Raw genomic sequence first — 25,608 nt, forward strand, 5'->3', positions numbered from 1 at the left:
GGCGGCCCCTGCTTTTGCCGAATGTAAGGGGGCGGGCAAGGCCACAGTCCCCAAAGCTCGCCACACCACTGGTGGTGGGGCCTGTGAAAGTATCTGCAATATCTCGAGCATTGCTGCCCCTAAAGAGATTAACCAATGGTCATGAACTCAGCACAACCGGGCCCGTATACTAGACCACAACCAAAGAGGCGCACCTGCAAGGGTGTTATCCTAGTATTCCCTTCGGACAGATGGCTGCTACGAGAATCTAGGCCTCGTAAGGAAACAAGAATTTGCAAATCCAATTGGTCTTCCTATGAGACAGCTATTGGCTTTAGCAATGTTTTTTAGCCATTATGTACACCAGTGTGGCTGCTGTTCAGCATGGCTAAAAGTTAATGGTGTGGGGTAGATTGGAGTAGGGTAGAATGGAATGGGGTAGACTGGGGTAGAGTGAAGTGGGGTAAATTAGCGTAGAGTGGAGTGGGGGTAGTGTGGGGTAGGTTGGAGTGGGGGAGTTGGGTAGAATAGCGTGGTCAGGGACATCTTAAGGATTTTGGGGGCTCCTGTTAGGAACAGCTGTGAATTTATGATACAATTTCAGCTCTTTCATACTCTCTTTGGCCAGGTCACTGGCTGTGCACAGGAGCATTTGTCCAAATTCTAAATGCGTTTGCATTTTATATTCTGTGATAGTGACACGTGTTTTCAATATTGTAACACAGCAGCAGCAAACTAATATTATTGCAAATAATCTCTGTGACACCCTCCCATTTTTCATATGTGAGGTCATATTGTGATCTAAAAGAAACAATTGTTAATGGATTTTGCATGAAACATAAACACATTAGTCTGTAAAATGTCTGTGATAGACGTTTACACATCACTCACGTTAAAAGTGAGTTAAAGGAAAATGGTATTTAAAATAATCTGTTTAAGAATTATTCAAGATCCTCAAGGCAATACTCTGCGGCATAGAGCTGGCTCTATCAGGGGGCCCCCTGAAAGGATGGGGCCGAGGCCAGAGCCTACATTGACCATGCCTTAAAACACCTCTGAGCGTGGTAGATTGGAGTGGGGTAGATTGAACTGGGGTAGATTGGGGTGGATTGAGGTAGACTGGATTGGAATAGATTGGGGTAGATTCGAATGGAGTAGATTGGAGTGCGCTAGATAGGAGTAGGGTACATTGGGGTAGAGTGGAGTGCGGTAGAGTGGAGTTGGATAGATTGGAGTGGAGTCAAGATTGGAGTAAGGTGAGATAGATTTGTGAAAAGTGGAATGGAGGGGGTAGATTGGAGTGGAGTGGGGTGGATTAGGGTGGTGTGTAGTGGGGTAGAGTGTAGTGTAGTAGGGTAGATTAGTGTGTAGTGGAGTGGGGTAGATTTGACAATTTAGATTAGGGTAGATTAAAATGGAGTGGGTGGGATTCTAGTGGGTAAATTGAAGAGGGATGACTGGAGTGGGGTAGTTAGGGGCGGGGTAGATTGGAGTAGAGTGGGGTACACTCGGGTGGAGTGGGTTGTATTGGAGTGGAGTGGGGTAGAGTGGGTGGGGTGGGATAGATTGCAGTGGGGGAGGAGTGGACTGGGGTAGATTGGAGAGGAGTGGAGTAGATTAAAGTGGAGTGTGGTAGATTGGAGTGGGTTGTATTGGAGTGGGGTAGATTGGGGAGGTGTAGAGTGGGGTGGGGTAGAATGGAGTGAAGTGTGGTAGTTTGGATTGGGGTATAATGGAATGGAGTGGTGTAGATTTGGGTATAGTGGAGTGGAGAGTGGTAGAGTGGAGTAGGGTAGATTAGAGTGGAGTGGAATGGGGTAGATTGGGTGGTTTGGAGTGTGGTAGATTGGAGTGCAGTGGGGTAGATTGGAGAGGGTTAGATAATTGTGGAGTGGGGTAGATTGGAGTGGAGTTGAGTACATTGGAGGGGAATGGGATAGATTGGAGTGGAGTGAGTTGGATTGGAGTAGACTGGAATGGGGTGGATTGGGCTAGAGTGGAGTGGAGTGGGGTAGACTGAGGTACATTGGAGCAGAGTGGGACAGATTTGAGTGGAGTGCTGTAGATTGGAGTGGAGTGGGACAGATTGCAGTGGAGTGGGGTAGCCTGGGTTAGAGCGGGGTAGATTGAAGTGAGGTAGATTGAAGTTGGGTAGATTGACGTTGGGTAGAGTGGGGTGGGTGGGTAAAATGGGGTGGGGTAGATTGAATTGGAGTGGGGTAGAATGGAGTGGGGTGGGGTGGGGTAGATTGGGTGGAGTGGAGTTGGGTAGATTGGATCGGATTGGATTTATTGGAGTGAGGTAGAATGGGGTGGGGTAGACTGCAGTAGGGTGGGGTGGAGTGGGGTAGATTGGAGAGGGGTGTATTGGGGTCGACTGTAGCAAAGTTGAGTTGGGTAGATGGACTGGAGTGGGGTAGATTGGAGTGGAGTAGATTGCGATACATTGTAGTGAAGTGGAGTGGAGTGGGGTTCACTGGAGTGGGATAGCTTGGAATGAAGTGGGGTAGAGTGGATTGGGGTATTGGCGTGTTGTGTAATAAATGGACTGGCGGGAAGTCGCGTGTCATGGAGTTGGGTAGAGTGGAATGGGGAAAGTGGTGTGGAGTGGAGGGGCGAACAGTGGAGTGGCATATTGTGTTGAGGAGTGAGTGGCATAGATAAGAGTGATGTTGAGTCGCGTGTCGTAGAGTGTCTTAGAGTGGAGGGGCGTAAAGTGGAGGGGAATGTCGTGGAGTGTTGTAGAATGGAGTGGGGTGGAATAGAGTGAGAGGGCATAGAGTGGAATGGAGTGGCGTAGTGTGGAGTATGCATGGTGTGTAGCGCATTGTCATTACAGACAACACATTTTCAATTGAAATGACCATTACATTTGCACCGAAAAAAAGGTTTTAATGCACACAAATGATAATGTGTGCAAATGTCATCACCTAGTGTTTGATGCGTTCAGATCGTATTCAAATATTTGTTTCTATCACACATAATGACAAAAGAAATGTGCTTCATTTGTACTAATTCTGATATATTCTGAAACATCAGCACAGTTCATTTATTTAATTTTTTTATTGTGTGCTAAAAAATGCAGAAAACCTCTTCCTACACCCGCTCCTCTTACATGGATCCTCAGCAGGATTGTCACATTAATTCTCTCACTTTGAAGTCAGAGAAAGAAAAGTAAACACCAAGCTACCTTGGAAGAGAAAGCTTGACATTTGACCTCTGTCTTTGAATGCACAAGATAAGAACAAGTTTTAAAGGCCTGTTTACAGAAAGCGAGTTTGTGGAAGAATAGAGTAAGCATTGTTTGGGCAACGGGAGGGACGAACTCGAGCTGGACAGCCTAATGCAAATAAAGCCAATAAATAGAAAGCCAGAAAATGTGAGTTACAATCCACAAAGCCAATGGTAAGCATCGGGCAGAATGCATTCCTAGGTCAGCTTTCTGAATGTCTCCAAGATGTCTTTAGCAAAGCAGACAGCTGCACTGTCTGGTAGGCTTTGACCTTAGAAGGATGCAGACTCATGAGATAATTCCGCGTTCAACAACTGAAACATGCGCACTGATGAAAATGAGCTCAGCTTGCCAAATGCTGGACTGCAAGATGCAGTTATACACTTGGGCGGAGCAGGTAGTGTTCATGCTCCTGAGAGCTCCTCATCCTCCTGAGGCACACAGGGCAGTGAATGCTCTGATCTTAGAGCAAGGCTCAGGGGCAGAGTCTCTCCACTAGTGGCATTCCACCTGCTTTTTTAACTTGAAAGATGCATTAGCTGAGGTGGCTGAAATTTAGCCCTGGCGTTGAGATTCACTAGAACAAAGGACCTCTTCAACGCAAGTTCAGAGGTCAAAGAATTAAAGTACTGAATCGGGTAAACCAATATAAAACCAATGTTCTGGGCACTGGAGTTAGAAAACAGTCCCCAGTCTTAGGCCTGCCACCTTTAAATAGCTGGTGGCTGGCCAGTTGATTGAAAGGGTATCATTCCAGGCTTTCTCACAGGAACCAGGCAGAAGGAAATGCATGGAGGGTGAGAGCGACAGTAGTAGAGACTAGTTTTCTCAACAGCCATCACCACTCTCAGTAGGTCAGAGCCAAGAAAACACTATAATTGTGACTTTGTGTTTGTTTGGATGGAAAAGCTCCCTGCACGATGATGGATGCCCCCACTCCCCTTATTCCCCCAGCCGAATGGATATTATGAGTCCCATACTTGGTTGATCAGCACCATCTTTTTACGAGACAGAAGACTGACAAAACTTCTTGCCGCTGGAACTAGGGCTGGGGACCAACGTCTACCATTCTCCCTGCTGGGCGATGGGCCACCACCCAATAGGCCAAGACCACCAGCCTCCTGCCTGCGAGCCAAGACCAGAGTACCTTGTGAGGAGGGGAACACTTAGAGTCTACCTGCCTGACAAGACTAGTGGGCCCAGTGAGGAGGAGAGAGCGCCTGGAGGGAGCGAGGGTCCTGTCAAAGAAATCCTGCTGAGCAAAGTGTGAGATGTTGAGTCTGGTAATGAACGTTGCCCACGTGTGGGCCGTCTGCCCAGTTCTGCCAAAATATGTGACCCCCTTGTATTGGAAGGGGCCACAGTGTAATCTGGGCCATTACCATGAGTGTGCCTGGTCAGTTGTAGCCCCCCCTTTTCCCCAGGAAGGGGCCACAGTGAAAGTCGGACAATCTCCTATGTGTGTGCCATAACTGATCCTCCCCAGTGTTCCGGGAAGGGGGGTGCACTTTGAAGGCACAGCTGCGGTCTGCACTTGGGCCGAAGTGTGTGACCCCATGTGCCCGGAAGGGAGACATTTTGGAGCTAGGGCCATTGCCCTGACTCATTGTAATGATGGAACTGCTGGAAACACATACCGATCGCTGGCGGAACAGAGCAGGAACGACGTACATCAAGGTGGTCATCCAGGGACTGAGGAGGCTGATGTGACATTAGGGGCAGTTTGCAAGAAGTCACAGGCCCTTACCATGTGGAGACAGGAGCCTCAAAAAGTGTGTCCTAGTCCACTGGAGTTGCCAGCTGTCCTTGGGTCAGGTAAGATTGTTCAAAGCCGACAGGCGTCAACCTTTGAGCCAGCGAGAAGAGGTTGGAAAGCCACCCCAATTCCTCTTGACACTCTCTCTGCTGCTCAGGTGTTTACTCAGGGACTAATAGAACCCCTCCCACAGTGCAGTAGATGAGAAATAAGCTCACTGTCTTCCTCGACCTCCTCTTCCAAAGCCATGACATTCACTGTGTAATCTCGCCAGAGATGGGACTTTATCCAGTTCACATGGAACACCCTATTTGGTTCCTATATGGCACCCGTGTCCACCAAGCAGTTGAGATCTGAAATCTTCTGTTACCTTATATGCCCCACTCCATTTGCCCACCAAAGCCCTTGGATAAATAGGCCTCAGCGTCAACACCTCCTGACCTTTTTGATACCCAGTCAACGTAGCTTTCTGATCATACCAGTCCTTCATAAACGTATGGTTTGCCTGAAGGTTTTCCATTTGTCTGACTCATGTATTGAGTCATCAACATCCGGAGGCTAATCAAATAATCCATCACATCCTTCTGTGGAGACGATGAGATTCCTATCCCAACCTTTTCAGATGAGAGTGAGTGGACCTCGCACTGGATGTCCATACAGTTCAAGGTGCCGGAACCTTACTCCCTTTAGAGAAATCAATCTGTAGGCGAACAAGAGATATGGCAGGAGAAGATCCCACTTGTTCCTTAGGTTCTCGGGCAAAGTTGTCATCATGCCCTTCAGTGTCTTGTTGAACTGCTCCACCGAACCATTTGTTTGTGGGTGGTACGCCATGGAGATGTGGTAGCTCATTCCAGCTTGCTACCACATCTCTCTCTCTCTCTCGTATTATGAGATAAAGTTAGTTACCTGGGTGCCTAGTACCTCAACTAGATATAATTATTGCCTGGCAGAGAAGGGGAGGGGCAAAAAACCTACTACGTACCACCCATTCAATCAGAACACCTCCAACTGGTAGAGGCGCCAACTGTGTCTTAGTCCTCCCTTCTGACTTACCACTCACTTTGCAAGTGGGAAAGGTACTACAGAGCCTCTTTGTTTCTCTGTGCATCCCTTGCCAATAGAACAGAGGATCCAACCTATTGTGGGTTTTTCTGATGCCCAAGTGTCCTGCCAAGGGCACTTTGTTGGCCAGTGACAACAAGAAATTCCTGTGCACAAATGGAACCATTGGCCTCTTGCTAGTATGCAGCTCAGCTTCCAAAGGCTCACTATAAAGTAGGCCATCCATTTATCCAAGATTGTGATTTCCGACCATGCCTTTGCTGACCTGGTCCTGGGATGCTTTCCAAAGTCCCTCCTATTGTGCCTTGCGGAAATCATCTCAGGTAAGCCCCCCAGCAGGTAGCAAACCCTGCAGCTCTGGAAACAGCTCAACTTTCAGCACCTGGTTCACTTTGGCAGCCTCCTCTGCCACTCCCTCTGGAGCAATAGCGATGCAGTGGTGATGACCTTCAGAGCCTGTGCCTTCCCAAAGTCTGCCCTTTCTTGCAAACAACCTTGTGCTGGGTCCTGCAAATTGGGAACGGTCCCTGTCTCATTCTGAGACTGCTGCACAGCCTGTGTTCTGGTCAACGCAGCTGTTTCTGTCCAAGCCACATAGACTGCTTCTGGTCCTGGCGCCAAGCCAGTAGTAATCAAATCATTGCCCAAGAGGCAACCCACACCTTCCTTCTTTCTCATCCTGACATTTACAATGTCCACCTTGCCATTAATTTCTATCTCAACCCATAAAAGCAGATTCTCCATGTCCTCACCACTGGCTACCAAACCTGTATGCTTTGAACCAGGGAGAATTTCCCTGAGGTTTGAGATACTTCCTCTCAACCACAGTCCAGAAGCACCAATTTCTCTCAGGGCAGGCATCTGCCTCTCAATGATACTAACTTCCTACACAAACTCCATCATGTTAGGATGAATGTACGTCAGAGCATCTGGATCCGTCTCCCAGATGTCCATAGAAACTCTATTGAGGGCAACAGGGCCCCCTCCGTTCCTTTCACCCTAATGAAGCACAACAACTGTCACTGGTGCTGGAGGAACAGGGTCTTTCACCCGAGTCTCTTGTGTAGTGTCCCACCTGTTATCAACAACTTAGACATGGAAGATCCTTCCTGTCCCACCTTCTCACGATGCTCCTTAGCTAGCACATCATTACCCTTCCCATTTCACCGGGACCTTCCTTTGGTCCCTTGGGAAGTACCCTGGCTTTACCCTTGGGTCTGGAACGAGTGTGTGGAGTATTTCACTATCCTTGTTGCTTAAAATCAAGCTACTCTACCCCTTTCTTAACTATTAGCTAACCACTTATCAGCAAACACTGCAAGTTTTTGTCACCATCAAACGGTTAAGGGAAAAAGCCCTTGACCTCTATCCCTCTCACCCTCTCATTCCAGTCAGACAATATACCATGAATCCATGTTTCAAATGGAACACCATCCGCGATCTTGCAATCACAAAACCTATGAAGATTCTGAGCTGGGTACATCCCACGCCGTCTAATCAGAGCTTTCTTCGTGCTCTTGTAGTCCATCTGATCTGCCACAGGCATCCTTCCAAGAACGGCTGTACCTTTCAAAGACAAGCACTCAAATAAGGCACCTGCCTTAGACACCTCTATCAAGGCCTGCAACTTCAAAGCTCACAAACCATTCCAAACTATCTGAAAGACTGCTTTTCTGTTATGGGGCGCTCAGAACTTTTTTTTAATCCTGAGTCGATTAAACTTGCTGATGTCGAGTTTGTGAGGAAAACCTTTTTCTTATCACGACAAATGAATCGTGAAGAGGTGGAATTAAACAAACCGAGTGTTCGAAAACATGCCATGTTGAAAACTACACTTTTAATGGAGCCTTATTTATCATGGCACTTGTCGGGCTTTGAGCGATACCTGTTAATTAGGTTCCGGCTGGACTATTTTCATCTTCTTTTAACTGTTCCAAGGGGTTGTCATCATGGTCAAGTGTTACCAAACTGCGGCTGCGACAATGAGTCTCCGCAGGATTTGGTGCACTTTTTATTTATTTGTCCCTTTTACGATTTACCCCGGAGGTTGTATCTAAAGCCCCTTTTAAAAAAACAGAATTTTAATCAGGTTAGACCAGCCCTTTGTTATTTACAAATGTTAAATCCCGAAAGTACATTATTTTTGACTGGTTTTCTAAAAACTGCCTTAAAACTCAGAAACAGCAGGGCGAGTTAACTGTCTAGAATTGCTGCTATTATAATATATGCTTAATTGTGTCTGTTGTTTTTAATACATATTTTAACACTTGGATATTTTATCTTTGTACATCAAGTTTTTCTTTTGTGCATTATTTTTTATCTGTCATTGTTGTTTTATGGTTCTTTCTGTCTGAAAAAACGAATAAAGATTTCTATCTATCTATCTATCATTCCAAGATATGTACAAGCGCTCTTGGAGTCTTAGCCATTACCTGGCCCATATTGGAAATGTAGTCGCTCCTCCCTGATGGAGTTGCACCTGCTGCTATTCTATGCTTCTCCTGGTCAATCCTTTCCCTCTCCAGCTCTTTCCTTTGTTTCCGTCTCCTCTCTTAATTTGTCTTTCAGCGCTCTCAAATGTTGTTCCTGGGTTCATCCCTCCTGTGTCTCCCACCTATGCTCCTCTTGTTCCAGGCGAGCCATTCTCTGCTTCTCCCTTTCAAACTTCTAGCCTTCACCCCCTGCTCTCTTTTAGCTTTCTGGAGAGCCTACTGTAAGCTTATGGTCTTTGCTAGGTTCAATCCACCCAAGGGATTTAGTAGTGGAATTGGTGACAGTGGTTGCCTAGAAATTAGAGGTGGTGTACATACTGGGGAAATTCTGGAAATTAACGGAGGTACTGTGCCGGGGAAATCCTGAAAAGTGCATTAGGGGGTCACACTTGGCATGAGTCTTAGACAGATCTGCAATAGGGGGCACAAGAGCCCTACTCCACAGTGAACTCCTCCCGGGTTCCTGAAATGTTTCCTCCTCAGCGTCTACCACAGTCTTCTGGCTTTCACCCAGTGTCTCAAAATGTCCCTAATAAAATCAGCACAGACCTCACTGTCCCAGATCCTGGAAGCCCTCAAGCCTCTGTCCTGACATAGATATGTAATCTCTCTAAAGACCTGGTGCTATGGTCTACTCCCAACCTGGTGTTCGCCGTTATTTAAGTGTACAGACTTAGTTTGAAAAAACTGGACTTATTGTGTTACTGATGTAAATTAGAAATGTCCTCTGCAGCATTGACAGATGGACTCCTAAAGGCCAGATGCCGCACCACTCACCTTATTGTTATTACTGGCTGTATTTTGAGTTGTGAGCCTGTGTAAGTGTTACACCTACCTCCATCAGAAGAGCCTTGGAACGCTTGACTCGCGCTACCACTAACAGTCAAGTGCTAAACTGGGCAGCATTTGGCCCAGTTACTCAGGACCCACAGTGGGCGGACCCCGGGACATCAAGAGTAAAAGACCTCAAAGCCCACGGTTGGGCCCGGTAACTTCGGCTTGTCCCGAGGCCCTTTGAAAGGGGTTCCGACAGTGCTCTATAAAGAGCTCACAACAAGACATACAAAGTCTAAATGATGCTTTTTGCCAATGCTGGTGTCTGATCTCAGTGTGTAGCCCTCCCCCCAAAGCTGGGTAGAAGCCATTAAGTAATGCTCCAGTCAGAGTCAGCAGCCGCTACTGCCACAGATCAACAGCAACTCCAGCCAAGCCTCAGCTCAGGTCCACCACCCGCTGACCATGCGATAGCCACCATTCAGCAACGGATCCAGTCACAGCGCAGCAGTGGGTTGGGCCACGTCTCATTCTGTGGTCCAACCATGGTGCAGCATATTGTCCCGCCAGGCTCAGCAAACAATCATGTCAGGGCTCAGAACTGGGTCCAACCAACCCTGAGTCCAGCAACTGTCCGGCACCCAGCCAATCCACAGCTCACTCCAGTTCCAACCACTGCTAGCACGGGGGCTACTCGACATAGCATGTGGCGACCAATAAACAAGGGTTCACCGCTGCTCAGAACTCGGCCTCACCAGTACAAAAAAAATCCCTTCCTCCCTCCAGGTACTAATCAGATCGGTTATCAGCGCTTTATCATTGTTGGCCTCTCTCGCTGGCATTTCAGGAGAGCTTACATGTTTTTTTACACATACCCTGAATTTTCATCATATAGGTTACATTACTTAATAAACCATATCATTTTTAACCTCTCTTGCTGGCTGTCTGGGAGAGTTTAAATGGGTTTTTACAGAGGCACTCAGAATTAATCGGATATGTTAAATTGCCATTCCTGGACCCATAAAAAGTTGAGAACCTGTTACTGGAAAACAGGAGGAAGCGGACAGGTGAGAAAAGGCCAGCTCTGAGGCAATAGCTTAGGGCGGCCTTGGAGGAGGGGAGGTTTGTGGGAATCAACCTCACCCCTAACAGACCTGTGAATCTCAGGGAGGAGAAGCCGCACCCCTCAGAACGTATCCTAGGAGTGCAGTGGAGAACAGTCCCCGAGGAGGGCAAGCAGGGGAGATGCGGGGGGAGTGGGCAGCTGCCTGTGGGGGAGGGGAGTCTGCTGGTGGCTGTCCACAGTCAACAGCCGAGGAGAGCGTGTGGACAGCTCACCGCCACTCGGTGTAATCTGGGGAGATACGGGACCCCAGCTGCCCCATCCCTGTGGGGGCTGGCTCACTGTAGCGATGCCTCCAGGGGCAACATCCGTGTGAAGGAGATCTTCCCGCCACCCACCCTCGTGAAAGGACAGTCCGGGGGCTCTGGGCCTATCTCCATCCCTGTAGAGGCCAGCCGGTGTTTCTGGGGGCAGCCCCTATTAAACGGGTCATGATCAGCAGTGGCCGTCGCCAGCGAGGGCCGCTGTGAGGGGTACAGGATCCACGCGGCACCTGGGAAGGGGGTGTCTGGAAATAGCCCCAAACATTTAGACATTCTCCGCCCTTACTGGAGGCAGCTGCGGAAGGGATCTCCCGTACAATCTGGGTAGGGGCGCCCCGCCGCAGAGGGCCACCTCTGTAAAACTATTACACCCATAGGACAATCCTATTAAACGTGGAGGGCGGGGGGATTAATGGAGCAGCGCGTGCCCCACAGAGAGACGCTGGGGCTGTGAATAAAGCCCCCACCTCATCAAATGACAGCCGGGTGAGGGTCTGTGGGCGAAGACCCGCTCCCCTAGAGGGCGGCCTGTGAGTACCCGTCCCTGTAAAGTGACAGCTAGGGTGGGCTCTGGCACAGCTCAGGCCGCTGTTCCTGGTGCGCCAGCAACTATGACCAGGCGGTGAAAATACACGTATGCCTTACCCGCGGCTGGCATTCCTGGACGTGCACCGCCTCTCTGCTCCCCACACCCAGGCAGGCACACAAGAAAACCCAGCCCCGGGCACAACCTGAAACCCAACATCCAACAGAGCGAACAATATATTGAACATTTTATAACAGCGCGCGCAGAAACCAAATGCAGTGCTGGTTTTAAATAGTCGGCATGACAGGCAGAGTCCAGCTTTCCGGGATTCGTGATGTGCAGATCACCCAGGTGTCTGCTGCACGCACCTTAAAGCACATGGGCGTGCACGCCAGATAAAACGAACAGATGACTTCCAAATTACACACAGACTTCGCTACGGGCGCACTAACCCCTCAAGCTATCACACCAGTCCTGGAAGTTGTGACTTGAAGTTTAAACTGTGATCTCCGGCGGAAGCGCTCAACCCAATGAGCTAACTTAACTGCTAGTGTTGTTAACATTGTTATATGTTCGTAAATGTTAAATCAGATTGAACGCGCAAATGCACCCGCTGACAACTCATTAAGATATTGTGTATAAAAGACAGATGCCCCCGACCCCGCCCCCGACCCCACCCCATCTACATTTAAACACCGACACCTCTGTAGCATCTCACTAGCGCCAGCTGTTCTGCAGAATGACGAAAAACGCACTTCTTAGCCGGTCAAAACAGCTTACGAAACTGAGCCCCAGTCTCTATAACACCCAAACCCACAAAATACACCCCGCGTCTGTGGATCAGGACAGTTTTAAAGAAAACTACAAATACCAGGAAATGAAGCAAATTCCACCTTGTAACCAAACGGATAGCTAGGGCGGGGGAGGCCGTGGGTAGCAGCCCCCACGCGAAGGACGGTGACATGTTACCTTGCAGGGGTCTTGTCTCGGGCCGCAGCTGGGGGCACGTCCGCCTCTCTCTCTGCTGTCTCTCCCTGGACTCAGCCTCTCCCTCAGCACGCAGGTCTCGACTCTCGCCCCACACCCGGATCTCGCTTATTTACCGATCTCTAATTCCTAGCTGAGAAAGCCCAGTGCAGGAGAGAAGGAGGGAGGGAAGGAGCGCGAGAGGGGAGGGGTGTCGTTTTCACAGCAGACCTCAACAATCAACCCTGGGCAGCATCCACCCACTGCGGCCCTCCTGTGCTGGCAGCCGGCGCGGCCCAGCCCTCGTTCCCGCAGGCCCAGCCCTCCTCGGCAGGCCCGGCCCTGCCTGCCTACCTCTCTGGGGCTGGCCTGCCTCCTCCTCCTACTGCTCAAACCTGCCGCCGGGCTGACTCCTGCCCCTCTTCTCTACCCCTGGGGACGTCCTCTGCTTTTCCACCCCGGGCTACCCCTTCCTCTCTCCACCCATGGCTGGCGCTGGCTTCCCTCTGCATGGTGCTCACTAGTACAGCAGGAGCAGTGGCACCGGGGCACAGAAGTGTGAGTGTCCACAAACACCACAAATAGTAGCCGATTCTTATTACCGACAAGGGATTGGGGGGGCAATGTCCTCTCTTGCATTGACACAACTGCTTCACCATTGCGCTCTGCCCCTGGTCCAGTCCACCTCTGAGAAAGTCCTGTTATGGGGCATTTGTGCCTTCTCTCTACCCCAGGCCCAGCCAGAGCATGTTCTGACCCTGCTCTCGCTGGCCCTGCTTGGATTGTCAGTTCTCCTCGAGCCTGTGCCATGGCATCGTGCAGTGTCTACCCCCCCCCCCCCCCCCCCCCCGCGTGACTTTCACCCCTCCACTTCTGGAGGGAGAGGGCACAGCGTGCTTGTGAGACATCCACTCCCCCCTGTGCCTAGGTCGGAGATCAGTTCTAGTGAAGTGGCTGTCTCTTGTCGTCCGACTTTCTGCGGAAAGGTGTGGTATCCCCGACTTCAACCTTTAAATAAAGGAGCTGTATCCGCCTTTCTGTCTCTCACAATCTGGTGAACATTCACCTCGCACCCCTGGGGGATGTCTCTCTTCCCCGCGCTAGCTTCAGTATTTCAAGGTATATCTAACCTCTCCCAGGTAAGAGTCAGAGCGTCAGTAGCAGCAGGGGGCCCACCCGCTCGCCTCTAAGGCATCTGATGGGGCTCTCATAGGACACCATGGCTCATTCATGCCCCCCCATGACTGGAAGTGCTCACTCTTCACCCGCTTGATCACTCCCACCAGCAATACACAAATGTCTCATTTGTTCCCCCCCCTCAACTGCATTAAATATATCCATCTTGTCTCTGTTATACATATGCAACCATCCCACAACTTCACATACCGACCACTGCCTAGAAGGTGCGATACCTCCGCTAAGAGCCACAAACCATAATCTACCTTCCACTCCCCAACCCCTGCAACCAGCCTCACTCACCCTCATTCCGCACGTGGCATGATTTGCTTTTGTTCCATAATCCAGAATATAAAATAGTCAATCGGTCAAGTTTTGACTTACATGAGGCCATATCAGACTTCCCCCTGCACCTTGCTGTTGAACATTGTTCCCTGACTCTGCCAATCCCTTTGCCATAGATACACCCTGCTTTGACAACCCTCAAAGTGCTGTGAAAGTATCACCATGTGGACAGCACATGGAATAATACTAAAGCTGAATCAGTCTAAGCCAAGAAGGCCTGCGCCGTTAGACTCTTTACTCCCCATTATATCTATTCTGAAGACCAGAACAGGGGAGCGCTTTACCATCCTGCCCATTTCTGCTGCAGATTTAGAAATCCCACTGTCAGTGTGCGCCAGAAATGGAATACCAGCCAATAAGACAGTCCAGGAGTTTGTGGATGTGTAACCGTTTTATTTCTTCAGAGAACAATAACATGATAACCATTAATTGGGTGTTATCAAAAACGTATTTCGAAGTAATCCATGAAACAATTCAGTTTGTGGGGTGCACCATAAACAATAATCCACCCCCATGATGCTTTCTGTCGCCTGGCAACCTGCCCCTTTGCCCTCAGATTTGTTGACTGAGTAGGGCTTGATTCTGTATCATGGCGCCTCTATTAGGTCATGTTTTCCTACTATGCATGCCTTTCTATGCAGTTCAAAGACACTGTCTATGCAATACAAATAGATGGATCTCAGTTTTCCCAAATACTTGAATCTCTGCCTCTGTTGTCTCAGGGCTCACCTTAGAGGAATGTCTCAGAGCTCACCTTAGGAATGCTTTCAGAGGATGTTGCTTTAACAGCAAGCCAGTATAACATGCCTTTAGCAGGAGGCCTGCATCAGTACCAATGTGAGCAATGGCACAGGTGAGAGAGTCTACTCATACAATGGCTCCCTTGCTACAGTAGGCCTTATATGCCTCAGATACATGTATCAGAAAGCTGGGTTGCTGGGTGGGACACATCCCCCCACCAATGTGCAAAACTTGCTCCTAGTCAGCAAAACCCTGTTTGTCTAAGAAAGCCTTGTCTACCTCATACAAGAGCAAAACCGAGATGGGAGGATAATAATAATAATAATAAATCCACATTTGTAAAGCGCGAACAATCACCCGTAAGGGTCTCTAGGCGCTGGGGGCCATCGGGAAGATTAAGCAAGCTATTGCCCAGAGTCACATGGTGCTGGGCTAATCTGCCACTGGCGCCGGGGATCGAACCGTGATCCCCAGATTCCGGAGTCAGTCGCCCTGGCAGCGGCGCCACACCTCTTCACCTTTGGATACGCCATAGAATGTTTTCTACGGGTTAGTAGTACCAGCACACTTGGATTAAGAAACCACTCAGTAAAGCTCCCAGACAAATTTAGTGAAATCGAACGTATTTTATGATTAATATAAGGTCATAACGACAATAATTGTATCAATCACTGCAAAGTTATACGGCCTGACTCACTAAGGTGTTACACTTTTGAGTAAATTTACACTTTGTAGTAAGTTTACTACTCTCAGTATTCACAAACTCCGAGTGCTAATTTACTAAACTCCGAGTGCAACTTACTACAAAAGTGTAAGTTACATTTCTCCACCAAAGAGTAAAGCTAATGGCTTTTGTGTGGGTTGGTAATGCCCCCATAATCCCTCCCTAAACCCCTTTTACTCCTCCCTAATCCCATCCCCTTTAATAGTAAATCTTCCCCATTTCCCACCCACTCCCCAGCGTCCCTCCCATATTTACTACTAAAATCTATACTTACATGTGGAGAGACTCATTTAGCATTCCGTCCATCATTTGCTGGTGCAGCACTTTTCACTGTAAGTGGGATGGGTATGCCCAGACATAGGCACTTGCTCGCTGTGCCACTGGATTCAAGCTGGCCTGGCTGATGAGGGGTGTTACACAGAAACGTGTCCCAGGATGCTTGTTTCCGGTCCAGGGAGAACCCAGATAGGCAGTTCGGGCTGGACTGTTCCCACGAGGAGCAGGGTCAAGACTGACTTGCTTATGGCTGGGTCCAAATTGGGGTGGCTTAGTGAGCAAAAGAATGATGGATTTAACCAAGATCTCCTGACTGCGGGTAAATGTTTGATTCATTCAGCATTACGTCAATCATTTGTTTACTGCAGCACTCCAGTCAGGGCTGAGAAATGAGTAAATATAAGTGCAGGCAAATCTTACAGTTTGTAGTATGTTTTGTAGCACAAAGCATACTACAAAGTGCAGTTTGTGAATCAGGCCCGCAATTTTGTAAAAACAATTCCACATTGCTTCTCAATTCTGCATAGGCAGTCAATGAAAGTTCCTGCACAGTACTCTCAAGTGGCCACAAGAGGCTTCTTCCCACTCCAGTCATGGAGCAAGACTTCCAGCTCTAGGCTCCTTCTTGCTTTCAGTCACTGCTGAGGGCTAGATGAGAGTGAATTGCCAGGCAAGCAAAATTTACAGTCTCCAAACCTTCACAGATTTCCCCTGCGGGTGTCTCCGGCTTGTGTTTCCAGAGCAGACATAGTCTCTCTGGTCCTCCCAAATCTGGCTTTGCCAGGAGACAGTCCCCTTTGTGCTTAATCTCATAGTTAGTCCTTGGTGCCAACGCCATCCTCATCTTTCACCGGAGAGCTCTTGTTCCGCAATGAGTGTAAATTGGACCGTCAGTCATTTCCAAGTTTAAACAAGGAATCAGCCTTCACTATGTCCATTACCAGACCAGTCACAACTGGAGTGCTTTACAAGAAGTCTTTGGGTGTTCAGTTATGTCCCTGGGAGTTACCAGGAGACCAGTTCACCCGATCCTTTTGCAAATACACAGTTCTTTGTCTTGCGGGGTAACATTCTCACCCACAGTTCTGCACTCTGTCACGCACTTCCATGTATCATACCACATGTTTGTCTGTCTTCCCTTCAGGTTTAGACGTTCAGCTGTGTTCTTTCTTTAGTGAGCCTCACTGGGCTGGGCTCTGTGGTTAAGAGGCCACACAGAAGATCCATCAATGGTCCTTCTGCTGAAGGGGTCTGTATCCCAGTCTTGCAGGTGACAAGTGAAGTATGCATGTGTAAAGTCATACATTTCAATCTGAAACACCATTAGATATAGTGGGAGACATCCGTTACAACGCGGTCTTTACACCGCAATACGTTTACAACGTGGCTATTACAACGCAAGTCATTACAACGACGCGCTGGATGGCGCTATACACTAAGGAATAGTATGATTTACTATTCCAACACCTTCCCTATGATATATAGGCTGGAGCTGGAATAGTAAATCATACTATTCCTAAGTCCAGCACCCTCCAGCGCAAGTCGTTGTAACGACTTGCGTTGTAATGACTGCGTTGTAGACGTATTGCGGTGTAAAGAACGCGATGTAACATCATACATTCAATATAGTACCTCGCAGATGTGTGGGGGGGTGCTCTTACTCTGCAGCTTTGCTACAATCTCTAACTTATGGCGAAAATTCTGAGTGAGTGGTCAGATCAAAGCTTCCAAAAGGTCACACTGACAATATTTTTTTTAAAATTCAATTACGTCAATTTCATCCCATGGACAACCATGGCTGGTCTGACACAAACTCGTGTGGTGATGCCTGACCTTAGGCTTCCATGAAAGAATAGCCAGAGCTACATTCCACTCTGTGTTCTTTGACGCGTTACTATAGGAGCGGGACACGCGTTCCTTTGCTATCTCACATGCCTAGCAAGGAGGGCCTCCCCAACTTAAGACTATAAACCTCTGTGAGGTCATGCCAAGGCAGTCAGGCCTTCTGCAGCTTGCTCCTTCCAACAACAGTCAGGATGTGTGTCTGCAGTTGAGAAACTAAATACAATGACCTTGTATACTGTAAAAACAACACAGGCACTGAGAAACCAGTTAGTGGTTTCTTAATTGGCAAAGTCAAAATACCAGCAGTATCTAACAGAGAAAAAAGACTAAAATCATGTGAAAAAAGAGTTTTTCTACACTTCTCTCACATGGTTCTCACCTAAGCTGTGATGGGTTTTATACTGCATGCAGAGTCTCTGCTGTGAAGCCGGATGGCAAAGGCTGGAGCCTCATCTATTTTCATGATCCTTTGTAGAACCCCGGTCACACAGTTCACTTATGCTTCCCCTAGTACTAAGAAGGGTTCATAGAGACTCCTTCCTGATGTCTTTGTGCTCCCACAGTACTGAGACACATTGGGCTCCTGCCTAGTTCCTTTTGGGGTCTCCAGCACTTTGGGGTGTTGACGCGACCTCTGTCAGTTCTCCTTGAATTTTGCTCGTATGGAGGGTGGCTGACTGGGATTTTACCCAGCATTTCTTTGTTTTTCACAGTGTGGCGTGGTTGATGACAGGTCCACCCAGGCCTTAGGTTTTCCAGTGTTGATACTTATTGATCAGCCTTCCAGTCTGTTCTCTCTAGTGTAAAAATTGGATTATTAGTTGGGGTCGGTGATTCAAGGAATAGTCACAAACCTTGCCAGGGTGAACCCCTAAAGTCACTAAATTAACCTGAGTGCAACCCTTTGGCAGTTTTGATACAGAGTAGACAGGCTTAACGTAAAGCAATGTGTAGAGTATTCATGCAGTACCAAAACAGTAATAAAGACAAAATGCAACAATTAAAATACCAAAGAAAATTGAATTCGATTTGTATTACTGTTAAAAAAAGTTATTTAATTATTTTCTACCTGGCTAGTCTCAATTTTAAAAACCATGCGCCCGGCCTTGTGGGCTACAAGGCCTACACAGCAGTTATTTATTTATATCTAAAAGGGAGGTTTCGACCTGTCAAAAGCGTTTATTTTGACAAGTTGAATTGCAGATTTTACACTCCTCTATTCAAGCTACACAGGGTAGTCCTGACGCCATCTCTGCACTGCCACTGTTGTGGATGGCACAATAGGTGCTGTAATTGACTGGTCGCATTTAGCTTCAAGCCCTGGGTATTCTTTGTATCATACACTAGGGACTTATAGGCAAATTAAATATATCAATTACGAGTATACCAATTCAACCATGTTTAAAGAAGAAGCCAAGGCACTTTACTATTTGTTAGCAGGGGTAAGGTTTACAGATTTGAGTAAGCTTGATGTGGCTTATGTATAGTTCCACTAGGGCACTCAAACCTCATACTGTGGGCTGTTGACCAGACCTCCTGTCCCATGCCCACAGCTTGTGTTTTACACATTAATTATGGTGATGGATTAGGCGTCGTCTCAATACCTCAGAAACGTCTCATCAGTACCTTAGAATCATCGTCTCTATAATACTGAGTAAGAGTGTCAAATATTCCCTAACGATAAACATTCTATTGGAATAGTGATGAGTAAAATGGGACAGCCCGTTTTGAGCCTCTTGTAGACTGACCTGCAACAAAACATTCCCAAGAAAGGACAAAATCTTAGCCTTCTGCAAGAATCAGAAGAGGGGAAAGAATGAAAATATTCCAAATCCCCATTTTAGCCCAAAACTGGGCAAATTCAGGTGTACTCAGTAGACATAGATGTCTATTCATGGGGGAGCTAGGAGATGTCTGCATATAGCTCCACTGTGGTGACTGACATTCATGACTCCTGGGCACTACAAACATGGGAAACTTGGTGCTCCCTTGTAGTGCTTACATCCATACTAAGCTCAGCAAGAGAAGCCTTCTTTCTAGTAGAGGTCTCGGACTGGAAAGGTCCCAGGTAACCAACATCTGTCTCTGCATGCAGTACCGATCCCAAAGTCCCATCTACCATTAGGATGAGTACTCGGTTTATCAAAGGATACTCTCCTGATCTTCCCATAAAGAAGTCCGTTAGTTGCACCTCATCTAGCCAGAGTCCGAGTTTAGGACATTCTTCTAGGGTCTCTGGCCAGGCTATGTCTTACAAAATGTAGTTTAGGCAAGCTGTAGTGACAGAGGTCTGGGCCTCCAGACCAGAGGGCATCTCTCTAGAAGACGAGATGAGGAGAGCATCCTGAGTTTCCCATAGACATCCTGAGATGTGCCAGCCAGGCCCTGCCCAGACATCTCACTCTTGAGCCAACTCTCCTGAAGCTAGTTCAGATCTCAGTCCACCTCTAGCTTTAAAAATACTCTGACTTGTGCCTGCTAGATCTCTCTCCCATCTATCCAGTCCAGTGGCGTAACGATAATTGAGGGGGGCCCCCCTTCAAGGTACGTGGAGGGGCACCCTCAGGACTCTATCAGGAGTTCCCTGGCCGAAGTGCAGTGCTGAGGGGGCCCCTGGTGCTTGGGTGCCCCCTGCACTGCGGGGGATGCGGGGGCCTGTGTTACACCCCTGATCCAGTCACTGTTACACACCCTAACCTAATGGAGATCACTCCAGCACTCCTCGGCCTAGAAACCATTCCAAACCCAGCTACACACGCTTCTAACTTGTGGTCTTTTCCAGCGCCTCTGCCGAGGAAGTTAACCCCTGCATCCTTGCTTAGAGCTGCTCCCTTTGCACTTAGTTTTATTTTTATTTTATATAACCTTAAATAGAGGTTCAAGAGGGACGTATTCAAAGTGGTGACAATGTCAGACGCATAAACTCTGAGCTCCGCACAACCCTCAGAATACTGCAATTAGCCTTTCGAATGGACAGGCCTAGACTGACTCCTCAGTGTGGGTGAAGCCAGGAGCTGTCGCTGTAGTGCTGTCATCGTTGTTGGCACTGCCAGGTTGCAGCGAGATAGAGCCGGTCCTACCTGCTTAAGGGTGTGGTGGATCTGGCGGCAGTGAAGCTTACTGCAGTGGAGAGCCTGGACTAGGTCCCACTGACTCTTCTGTGATTACGTGGCCCGGCAGGAGAGACGAGATGACCCTCGATCCACCTGTGACAGACCCAAGAACCAGAGGTGCATGAACATGCATGGCCACTGAAACTGCTCGGACCGCCCAAGTTAGGAGGTACTTCTGTTTTTGGGCTCCTGCCGTGGTTCCCTTTTGGCGGTGTGGACCTCCCAATCAGCCCCATTGGGTGGGGAGTGAGCTCCCTGGGAACCTTTGGTGGGCAACCAGGCCCATTTTAACATCAGACATTAAACGCTCTTGAGTCCTGATCAATTCTTAGCAGGACAATTTGGCCAAGACACTGGGTTTAAAGGAGGGAGCTGGGGTACGAGAGCATATCTCCTGCATGGACGTAGAAACTACCAGAGACCATTGATCGGCAGCATGCTGGGAGGTGCAAATCCTCTATGAAAATCTGGCCCCCAACCCTCAGAACAATGGACAATCCCTCCTTTAGAGAACGGGTTGACAAACCCAGTGATTCCATGCCACACAACCTGAGGGCGACCTGGATCTAATTGCGGATCCCCTCCTCCTCGGGGACTTGGAGAGGTGCAGAGCTAAGACCGCCCACAATCGCTGCACAAAGACGTTTTCCTACAGCCCAGCATCACCACTGAACTCACAGTTCAGGGGTTTGTCGGCTATGATGAAGAACAATAGGGGGCCAGGACTGCTTGGCCCATTCATGGCGGTGCTTGACCCTTGGGCGATGGACCACACATGATCTTTCTTGTGGGGCTTCTTACAACATGTGACTGACACTATCATAAAGCCTAAAACAATAATGCCTGAGGTGCACAGAGGATTGTCCGATATTATGGGTTGGCCCGCTGGTCCCACAGACCACCTGCTACAAGTGGGCTTCTTGCTGGAAGAAAATACAGACACATTTGAGCAATCCATGATTCTAAGGTCACACTCGAGGCTAGGTTCAATGTAGTGGCACTGGATGTTGGCCTTTGGCAGGCAGATCACAGAACGCTGGTGAACAGAGCGGATACTAACGAATCCATCCTCATAGTGCCATGCCCAACAGTCAAGGAGCTCCAGACCCACATGGCGGCTTTACAAGAATAAGTCCGGGTCCTAACGTCCTGCGCTCCAGCTGCAAAAACGGCAGGATCATTGGTCTTCCTGAACTGGGAGAGGACCCCAGCATGGAACTTTTCCTAGACACATGGCTTCTGGACACGGTACAAGCGGGATAGGACCTCCATTTCTTCCCCATTGAAAGGGCGCACTGTGTCTCGTGACGCCCACAACACTGCTAGTTCCCCCAGACTGGTGGTGGCTCAACTCTTTAATTATCGAGACAGGGATTTGATACTCCAGAGTACAAGAGCGCAGAGCCCCTGGCAGATGAATGGAAATCCTGCTATCATCTTTCTAAATTGCACAATGAAAGTACAACGCCTATGAAGTACATATGTTTAGGTTAAGAGGTATCTGTGGCAGATGGGGCTGAAATATGCACTTCTGTATGTGGCCAAACCAAAAGTAATTGGAGATGGGGAGACCCTCTTCTTCACAATTTCACATTGTGAGAGGAATACAGGTTGAACGATGGATGGATTAAGCTGGGACTCTGATGCCTGAGACCCAAGCACAGAACATGACAGTATAACTGATACAGATGAAGAGGACACTGGGAAATCAGACTCCGAAGCGGGGGCCGGTCCTGCCTTGACCCCAAGGTCAGTGGACACGTTGATTTGAGACCATGACCTCCCGGCATGGAGTGGCACCCTATCACCGGCCCCTCCCTTGAAGTCGAGGTAAGATTCTGACAAGAGGCACCGGGCCAAGGGCCATGCTGTCATTGCTGCACCGAACAGGGGTTGGAATGAGACCATGCCGCTCACTCAGTAAGGTGGAATTGGTGGCTGTGGGGCCCGGCCTCGTGGCGTGGGCCTCCTTGACCACTAGCCCCCAGAAGCAACCCATACACCACCCCTGGTCCCTGGTTATAGCCGCCCGTCCTTCCCACCCCGTAGCCACCGAAGACCCCTGGCCACCATGTCCCGATGTCCCGATGGCCGGCCGGGGACCCAGCGAAACCTAGACCCTGAATGCGCCATGCCCGGCCAAGGGAGAGGGAACCCCCCCAAGCAAGACAGGGAGGAGTAGTCTCTGTCACTTCTCTGTCCTCCTCTCAACAGAGGGTTTCAATCGCCCTCCGGACCCCCAGGGAGCTGGCTCCCCGCATGCTGGGTGTCTGGAGTCCCTCCCAGGCCAACCTGAAAGGATCAAAGAGCCGAGCGGCAGGAAATACCAACACAGCCCCCAGAAGCCAAGACCCCTCTCTGTGTGGACGCCGGACTTCAAAGAGAATGAGGAGTATAACAGGGGGTGCTGAGGGGACTGGGGTAGAGAAGACCTGCAACTAAGAGAGCCCTGCGGACCTGGTCGCGGCTCGACGAAACTGCAAAGAAGGAGGCTACCTGATCCTTGGAAACCATCTGAGCCCTGCTGACGTCGTCGCAGCTCCCGAGAACACTACGAACACCGGGGCCTGCTGAGAGACTCGCGGCTCCCCCTGACCCTAAGACCATCGGGGCCTGCTGAGAGACTCGCGGCTCCTCCTGACTCTAAGACCATCGGAGCCCGCTGAGAGACTCGCGGCTCCCCCCAACTCTAAGACCAGCTGAGCCGGCCGAGTGAATCGCGACTCCCCGAAGATCTCCCGATTGATAGTTCCTTCCTACCGGAGCCCTGCGGACGTGGTCGCAGCTCGAGAATACCCTGGTCCGGCTGGACCCAAGCCTGTACCGTGTCCCCCGACTCGAGGATTGAGAGCTGTGCGAAGGATACTCGGCATTGACTCTGAACCAAGAACTGTCCCGCTACCCCAATCCCCTTTGTCAAGAAATTACCGAGCTTGTTGTATTGACCAAAGACTACCTTGCGGATCATAAAGATCCAAAGAATCTTAGCTAAAGATCTCCGTTTATTGAACCCTACTGTGTGGTGTCCCTTTGTCAAGTAGTGCCAGCTCAGCGAGTGTGATCCTAAAGTACGAGACCCCTTCCTGGAAGGGCCTCCCCGCCGGTGCTCGGCCTGAGTCTGGGAGAGGTGGGTCACGGGGTGGTCAGGAACGTGTTCTGTAACCCCCCTGAGATCGCCCCTTCCAACATTTGGTGGCAGCGATGGGATCCGAGCCGACACCTAGAGATCGTACAGTAAACGGCTGACGCACTACCGAACAAAGATGGAAGAAGGAACCACCATGAGTACTACAGGAACCAATGCGAGTTCTACGTTCCGAGAGGACCGGTTGGAAGAGTATACGCACCGAGAATTAAAACAGTTTTGCAAAGACCTTGGAATCGCTACCACCGGATTAAGCACCAAAGAAGATTTCCAGAAAGCATTGAAGGCCAGAGTAGAGTCCGGAGATTCCCTTCCCCAAACTGAAGGAGGCGGTCGACGGATGGAGCCGCCGAACGAGCTTCGAAGCACCCCGGTAAGGAGCAACGTCCCAGAGGGTGGCCTATCCCCAGAAGAACTAGCAAACCGGGAAAGGAGCCGCAGCCACGAACTAGAACTGGCCAAGCTAAAGATAGAGGGAGAGCTAAAATTAGCAGAGAAAAAGTTAGCTGTAGAACAATTACGCCTACAAGGGGAACTTGAAGAGAAGATACGCCAGCGAGAGCACGAAGAAAAAAAACTGCAACTGGAACATGAGCGCAGCCTAAAAGAGATCAAGTTCAAGGCCAAGAATGAGGAATCCAGACCCCCGGGGAATCAAGGGACCTCTCCCCCGGTGGAACCAAAGGTCCACATTCCCAAGGATGTGGTGAAAGAATATTACAAGAACGACGACATCCAGCAATGGTTCAAGGCCTACAAGGTCGCCATGACCTCCCACCGAGTCCCACAGAAGTATTGGGGGGCTGGCTTGTGGGGCCGGTTCCTGAGCGAGGGGAAAGACACCCTGCTGGACCTGCCCTCCACTGTGCTAAATTCTTACAGCCACATGAAGGAGGCCCTGTTAGCGAGATATAGACTCACCCCCGAGATGTACCCGCAAAGATTCCGAGACTGCAAAAAGATACCCGGTACTACGTGGGTGGAGTACGTGAACTTTTACAGCCGAGCATTAGACGGGTGGATCAAGGGCAGCAAGGTCTCCACCTTTGAGGAGCTGTTCGACCTGATCGCATGGGAACACTTGTCCGCGAATTGCTTTGTAGAGTTACGCCAGCACCTCCTCGACAGCAAGCTCACAGATCCGCGGAAACTGGCTGTTGAAGCTGACCGCTGGGTGAACACCCGGGCCCCCCGGGGCCCCGTGGGAGACTATGGCCGCCACAGTCAGGGACCTCCCCGCCAGAGGGGTGGGGGAAACCAGGGAAGACAGAGGGAATTCCAGGCAGGCCCCCAGCATAGTCCCCCCAAAAACCAACCCCCGCACTTTCCAGCACCACCTCCAGCCAGCACGGGGCCCCCGGGGAGGCAGGGACCCCGAGACAAGATCACATGTTACCGATGCCAACAGACTGGTTACTACGCCAGTGACCCCCAATGTCCCAGGTACCAACGGGCCGCAGCGACCGCTCCCCCAGCCCGACAGATGGCCACCGTGGCCCTAGGGGAGGAGATAGACGACACCGAGGAGTGGGAGCCTGTAGCCATGGACCTGGTCTCCCTAGGAGACCGAGAAATGGTTCCCGGAACTGCCTTACCCGCCAACACCAAGAAATACCGACAGCAGGTGACGGTCAACGGGCACCGCGTCGAGGCCCTCCGTGACACCGGGGCGAGTGTCACCGCGGTCCACTGCCACCTGGTAGCCGAAGACCAGATACTTCCCGACATCTTCTGTCCAGTTATATCCTCGGACAATTCCGAGAGCCTCTGCCGGATGGCCCTGGTACCCTTCGAATGGGGGGGGAGTAATCGGTAAATTGAGAGTGGCCGTCCGAACCTCCCAGCCCGTAGACTGCCTCCTGGGCAACGACCTCGAGAGCTCCCTGTGGGGACAGGTGGAACGAAGGGCCCACCTAGGAATGATGGGCCTACCCGAATGGGTGTGCGCCACCATGCGCTCCATGTCAGCCCGATCGCCTCCCCTCGAGGGAGGCGAGGCCCAAACCCTGAACCCAGCCGCCATCCCCGAGGGACGGGATAGGCTACCCGAGCCCGATGACCTCCCCT

General features: G+C 49.8%; 1 protein-coding gene across 2 annotated transcripts in view; it reads right to left on the bottom strand.

Annotated features, from left to right (window-relative positions):
• The window catches only part of RAB3D (RAB3D, member RAS oncogene family), a 184,340-nt gene that overhangs the window by 145,637 nt on the left and 13,095 nt on the right, over positions 1-25,608 (bottom strand). Inside the window, exon 1 of one of the 2 annotated variants that reach the window (XM_085600528.1) lies at positions 12,180-12,495. The exons of the other annotated variant lie outside the window; for it this stretch is intronic. The gene's annotated coding sequence lies outside the window, so the exon portion shown is untranslated. Of the gene's footprint in view, positions 1-12,179; positions 12,496-25,608 lie in introns of those variants that run through there. 2 annotated transcript variants of the gene reach the window in all.

This window comes from Triturus cristatus, chromosome 4_2, assembly GCF_964204655.1.
Source record: "Triturus cristatus chromosome 4_2, aTriCri1.1, whole genome shotgun sequence".
Classification (NCBI taxonomy): Eukaryota; Metazoa; Chordata; class Amphibia; order Caudata; family Salamandridae; genus Triturus; species Triturus cristatus.